Here is a 7,453-nt window from a genome sequence, read left to right as displayed (position 1 = left end):
AATTGTGGGATTCATTATTTATCGAATTCACAAAAGATAAAAAATTGGCATAAAGTGAAGAATGTTTAGGACTACAATTTGATTTGAAAAGCTTATGAACCAAATATTTCAGACGAATGAAAATTAAGTCAAATGAACTCAAAATGAGTCAAACGAAAATCTAAAACGTTCTTCTCGGAATATTCTATCTACCCATAAAATTTCAATTTAATTAGAGCATGTTAAGGAGGCGAAACTGACCCGATAAAATGTCAAATATTACAATATACCAATCCCCACTACTATTCAATCTACCAATTTCTTTTACTATTTCAAGTGGGATGCAATTATTCATGTAAATCTTTTCTTCATTAATATAAAGATCACCAAAATGATCATATTGGCCTAGATGTGGCCAACCAGTCTCCTTCAGATCTTTCGCATACTTTGCTTGAAAATTTGCACCCATATTTGTTTCTCAGCCTATATTCTTAAATCGCAAGTTGTCTTTTGCAATATTGCCCTTGACTGAAATATATAATCCATGGTCTCTAAATCCACCTCAACATTAGAATTTTTTACCTTGAACAGTTTTCATCCTGAATCAAGTCAGTGACATAACTTGCATCCATTCGAATGGTTACATTTTTATATCTTTCGGATAACCAAATCTTCATCCCTTCAAGATTCCATATGCTTTCATAGCCAAAATGTTGTTATTATAACACAATCTCGCTAATCAACCCTCTACCTACAGTATTCCAGAATATGTGGTTGTTAGAAACTAATTTCTCAGATTGTTTTTAGTTTGAATAAGATTACAATGAGGCTCTATTTGGCAAAAGCAATGGCCCAGACACTGTTCATCATTGACCTGTTGACCGACTACATCAGATTTTTTCCCCTCAAAATTTGTCACCTTTTTGACTATATTGCCCCTTTTATTGAATTTTTTTCCTGCGAGAGAAATTCGCGTTTGATAGCGTCCCCCCCCCCTCCCAGACGTCTCTGCGGCGCTATTGGCACCGCCGCTTAACGTGAGGATCAAAGCGTCCGCCACAATTTGGCCAGCTTTCCCTTGCCCAACGACAAAACCAGGGCGTCCAGGTGGTGCAGAGGCTTCTTGAAATGAAGGAGTTTTGTTTTCTGTGAAAATCCCTTGCCAAACCTGGAAACCAAAGCATCCCTCCCCTCCCCTCTCTTCTCTTTGCTTGTTGTTATTCTACGGACTTTTTTTTTTTTTTTTTTTTTTGTGAAATCTCCAAAGCTTGCCTGTTTTCCCAGTTCCTACTGCTTGGCGGTTAGGCGTGAAGGCGTGACCAGTCTTGTTGGTGGAGGTGGGGGGGTGAAAGCAGGGCTGTAAAGGGTGGTGCTCAGTGGAGTGAAGGGAGAAAGCGTGGAGGAAAGAAAGTGAAAGGGAGAATTTGGAGGAAATGGCCCAACGCTGGAATTTTTTGGATAAAAAAATGAAGGGTAATAGGGTAATTGTACATCAAGTTCAAGACTTACAATTTTATTAAACAATGTCTAGGCTGGGCCATTGCTTTTGCCAAACACCACCTAAATGAGTTCAAACTAGGGCCGGCAATTTGGACACGACCCGCGAATCCGACATGAACACGACACGAAGTTAGCAGGTAATGGGTTTGGGGTTATTGGGTTTGGGTCTTAATTGGGTTTACCCGACACATCTCGGATAAATTGCGTCTAGCTGGTCTAATTCGCCAAACACGCTTAGTTCAAGGGTCTCGTGTGACCGCATCTGATTTAAATAATTAAAAAAATTAAAATTAAAAAAAAAAACCCACCCCAAGCGTAAGCCCAACCCGGAAGTGCAACCTGGTAAGAAGTAACTAGTAAGAACTAAGAACTAAGAATGTAAGAATAAGTGAATAACAAATAAAAAGTGAAAGTGTGAAACAGTGAAAGTGAAACCCTAAAATCAAAATTTCCTAATTTCCTAAACAGCTAAACACGACTACTCCCTCCCTCTCAGACACTCACGCTCAGTCGCTCACCCTCGTCCCTCACGGTCACGGCCTCACGAACCCATTACCCCGCCAGCCGCCAGCCCCCCCCCCCCACACCGGCAACGCCTCTCTCTCCTCTCTCCCCCTTTGGCAGACCGGCACTCTCTCTCGGCTCTCCCTCTCGACACTATCTCCCTCGGACCCTCTCTCATCTAAAAACCCCTGCATCCGCCAGCTCCCCCCACCCAAACCGGCGATCGGCCACACTCACCGAACTGTCTCTCCTCTCTCCCTCTCCAGCTGTCCCTCTCCCTCTCGGCTCTATCTCCCTCTCGACTCTATCTCCCTCTCTTAGTTTCAGTCTTTCTCCGTTAGCACTTAGCCCGACTCAGCCGCACCTCTCTGTCTCCGACTCCACTCTGTCTCCGACTCTCCGGTATGGCGGTATGTCTCTGATTCTCTCTATCTCTTGCTTTGATTTTTATTATTATTACTATTTTTTTAGATTTTACTGGTTGTCATTTTTTTTTTTGCATTTTTTGTGTGTACTGATAATGTTTGATTTGTAAAATGTATAATGCATTTTTTGGTTGCCTTTAGACTGTTTGTTGGCTGGGTAGAGACTAGAGAGATATAGGCATGATTTCATTGATTTGGTATGCTTGTTTTTAGACTAGTAGACTAGTAAGTATTAAATTATTAATTTGCCTCTACTTTGTTGATTATATTGTGCTCAGAACATGCTTAGATGTGGCTAGAATTTCATAAACATTTTGTGTAGATAATCAAAGTGAAATATTGCTAAAGTTGAAACTTGAAAGCCTTGGAAATTTGGAATAATAGAGAGAGAGTGAATGGTCTAACATTTTATAATTAATTTTTTAAAATTAGTATTTATCCATTTGGAATTTTGGATGTTGTCGTAAAAATATAGTACATACAAATTAAAAGAAGATCTATGGAGGAAGTGTTTAAATGATGTAAAGTGCGTCAATGGCAAAATAAGGCTTTCCATTTAATATGTACCAAATTTTTGACAAGTAATTGTTATATAGTTATTGAATCTTATTAAACTACTTGATAGCATATACTTTAACTAATTGTTATGTGTGTAGAGGACTAATGAAGAAATTGTTCAAGATGCATTCGAGTCATTTGAAATTGACGACGATGTTGTTGAAGTAAATTCACTGGGAGATGACTTTGTTTCTATGGGGAATAAGAAAAAGGGAAAGAAGCGTAGGAAGACCTCAGATGTTTGGCAATATTATGACATAATTCCTAATGTTGATCCAAATGACCCGGAGGTATGGGCAAAATGCAAGATGTGTGTTAATAAATATAGGGCTCGAAGTTCATATGGAACTGAAAATTTAATAAAGCATAGTAAAAATTGTGGGGGGAGAAACAGTCGTGATGTTGGGCAAATGCTTTTAGCTGGAAAAGCAGGATCTCTGGGGGTAAGTGACTCTAAATTTGATCCTAAAAAATATAGAGAATTGTTGGTTGCGGCTGTTATTAAGCATGATTTGCCATTTTCTTATGTTGAATATGATGGTGTAAGAGCAGTACATCAATATTTGCGTGCTGATGTACCTTTTATCTCTAGAAATACCGGTAAAGCTGATTTGGTTAAGATGTATTTGAGGGAGAAACAAAGGGTTAAATCTATGTTGAATGCTTGTCCTGGGAGGATTTGTTTAACATCTAATTTGTGGACTTATTTGGCAACTGATGGGTATATCTGTCTTACTGCACATTTTATTAACAAAGACTGGGTCTTAACCAAGAGGGTGTTAAACTTTTTATTTATGCCCCCACCACACAATGGTATCTCTTTGTCTGATGTTATATATAACTTGCTACAAGAGTGGAGGATTGAGAACAAGATTTTCAGTATAACATTGGATAATGCTTCTTCTAATGATAGTTGTGTTGGGTTCTTAAAAGATAAATTGAACATGAAAAAAGCCCTTCCTTGTGATGGTGATTTCTTTCATGTGCGTTGTTGTGCTTACATTCTTAATTTGATAGTGCAAGATGGATTGAAAGAGATCAAAGGTTCGAGATAGCGTCAAGTATGTTAGGAGATCACAAGTGCGAAAGCAAAGTTTTCTTCAAGCAGTGAATCAAATTTCATTGGACAGTCATAAAGGGTTAAAACAAAATATGCCAACCAAATGGAATTCTACATATCTGATGCTTGAGAGTGTAGTTCACTATAGGCGTGCTTTTAGTTATTTGGAGATGACTGATAAAAACTATAAACGTTTTCCTATTGCAGTTGAGTGGGAAAAGGTGGATAATATCAAAAGTTTCTTAGCTTACTTTTACCAAGCTACGTGTGCTTTTTTTGGTACTAAGTATCCCACTGCCAACTTATATTTTCCTGTGATTGCCATGATTTATGTGAGCTTGAAGGAAGACGTTGTGAGTGAAGATGAGCATAAGAGTTTAATGGCAACTCAAATGCTCTCTAAATTTGAGAAGTATTGGTTGGACTTCAGTGAAGTGTTAGCTGTTGCAGTTATCTTAGATCCTCGTTACAAGCTTCATCTTGTAAATTATTACTATACCAAGATAGCTCCATAACTATTCAACAGCCCCAAGTAACTCGAGCAACACTATCTTGGGAACGGGTAAATAATATTATAATATCATTGATTTCTTATCTTTTTAGTAACTTAGTATATAATCTTTTTAGTAATTTAGTAACTTAGTATATAATCTTTTTAATACTCTTAATTATTTATGTTTATATTCTCTCTTTTTCATGTAGGAATATTTGGCATTTGGTGGAGTCGATGTTAATTCACAAAAGAGTCAATTAGAAATTTATTTGGAGGAGCCTAGGTCTGTGGCTGTGAATGATTCATTTGACATCCATTCATTTTGGAAAGAAAATGAATTTCGATATCCTGAAGTAGCTGCAATGGCTCGTGATGTTTTGAGTATTCATGTTTCCACGGTTGCGTCAGAATCCACTTTTAGTATTGGTGGACGTGTGATTGATCAATATAGGAGCTCACTCAAGCCTGCTCACTCAAGCCTGATATTGTTGAAGCATTAATTTGCAGTAGAGATTGGTTGTATAGAGATCAAGGTAATATTATTTATTTGCATATTTAATTTCTTCATTTACTTGTATTATTTTTTTAACTACACTATAATAATACTAATTCCTCTTCTTTTTTTTTTTCTTTTTTTTTTTTGATATAGCACAAATGAAGTTGGATAGCATAGAAGATGAAATTTTGACAACTGATGTTAATTCTTGTGACATTCCAAATTCATCTGGAGCACAGTCTACTAATATTTCTTAAAATATTAACCTTATTTAGTTCATATTTTGTAATGATTCTAATCATGATGGCTCATAGTCATGAAAACTTTATTTAGTTATTTTGTTTAGAATCTAATGATGATGGACTATGTTAACTATTGTCTATATGCAAAGGAACTTGTAATTTGTAAAAGTTCAGTAGTATAGTAGTTTGATGGAACTGTAATAGGTTTTGTTAGGATTCCCAATGGGAGCAGCACTTTTAATCTTCATCACTAATGTTTGTTAAGGATGCTTAAAGTTCTGAAATTATTTGAGTATTTGTTTGGACTTTGGAGCTTATTTGGTCTTGATGTGTTTTGAGTCTTGTATTTTTTGGGAGTTAACTTGTGAAATTCAATGAAAGCATTTGATATCCCCTGCCTTAAGTTTCTCAAGATAAGGGTATGTTTGGCCTTGATTGAGCACAAGTTGATACACAATAGAGATAATATATTGTGATTGATTGATTATTAGATGACCTCTAAAATACTTAGACATGCACTTTATAATTTCACTAAAAACCAGTACAGATATGTATGGATGTATATCATTGTTATGTTCCTTCTAGACTATATTTACTTTGTAGTAATAAATTTTTTTATACTTAACATATAAATCATTTTCCGTGTTGCAAACCCAGGGTTTTAGTATATAATTATGCATGCAGATTATTTAGATTTCAGATCAACCAAACAAATGATATAGTCAATTTACTTACTTTAATTATTTGTATACAATATATAATTGAAAACATAAATGACTTGAAAATAATTGTGCTTATATGTTTAATCATACTCTCTTCTTCTTGTCCTTGCTATTATGCTGGCAGTGAAAATGAATGTTCCCCTTTGTAGTTCTTTACATTTTCCTTTTTTTTTTCTTTTTTTTTTTTTCAGGGGTGAATTTATTAAAGAAAAATGAAGAAAATTGTTGCAGTAATAAAACTTTTACATTAATATAACAAAAACACTTAAAATCTTAGAGAAGGGAGATGGAAAGAATCCCTAAGGGTGGAGAACATCCATGTTTCTCTGTATTTTGGTCCTTCCTGCACATTCTTTTCCATTTAATTTTTGATTCTATTTAATTCCTTGTAGATCTAATGCTCAAGCAGCTCAACAAAAGAAGCATGTCGGTTGCTCAAATGGCTTTTCTTAGTTTTCTACATATTTTTTCGGGCCGGGCCGGGCTGGGTCGAGTTGAATTACCTGTTTAACTCATGAGTCGAGTCGGGTCGGGTCTACCCGATCTTACCCGATAATGTTAAATGGGTCGTGTCGGGTTATCCGGGTATTTTTCGTGTCATAATTGTGTCAGACCCGTTAACCCGATTAGCTAAACGGGTCATGTTCGTGTCTTGGGTAATCGGGTCGCGGGTCTTAATCGGGTCTACCCGATTACCCGAATTGCCACCCCTAGTTCAAACCTACCGGAACAACTCGGTCGGGCTTAGTCAATCACAGGAATATTTTCCAGATTTGTGAAGTAAATTTGATTATTTTAAATTCTTTAAGATTTTAATTTTTTTAAGTCTAAGATGTGTGAAGTATTCTAAGACTAACAAGTGTTACCTTGTATAGTCCTTCTTAAAAAACTCTTCTCCCGCGCATGATCGCTAGTTTTTTAGAGGACGTACCTTGTTGTAATCTAAAAATAGAATAATCAAAATTAGCAAGCTAGTTAACAAATTGAAATAGATACTTAATGCCCTATTACCTACCTTTGGGTGAAAAGATACATTGTCAAATTGGAAATCACGCAAATCAAATTGGGTGGCCGAAAGCAGTATTCTTTCCTTGGGCTGAAGAATATGTTTTTGTACCTGTTTCATTTCAACAGTTTTTATCATAAAATGTAAAGCTGTAAAGCATAAATCTTACTCATGTTATTTTTCCATTCTACTCATGTTAAACTTACTTCCTTGTCGTTGTTGTCTCATAATTGTAGGGGCAGTCGTGCTGTCAGCCTCTGATTTTAATACAACAATGAGAAATTTTGATAAAAATTTTATAATAATTTTCTTATATATATATATATATATATATATATATATATTAAAAAAATAAAAAATAAAAATAGTCTATTGAAATACATACTTTATAAGCCAATGAACGAGCTGATTGCTCGATCACATCCAAACTATACATCAGTTCATCACGCCAAAAAATTAATAATTTAA

This window comes from Corylus avellana, chromosome ca1, assembly GCF_901000735.1.
Source record: "Corylus avellana chromosome ca1, CavTom2PMs-1.0".
Lineage (NCBI taxonomy): Eukaryota > Viridiplantae > Streptophyta > Magnoliopsida > Fagales > Betulaceae > Corylus > Corylus avellana.
Note: the sequence above shows the minus strand (reverse complement) of the source record.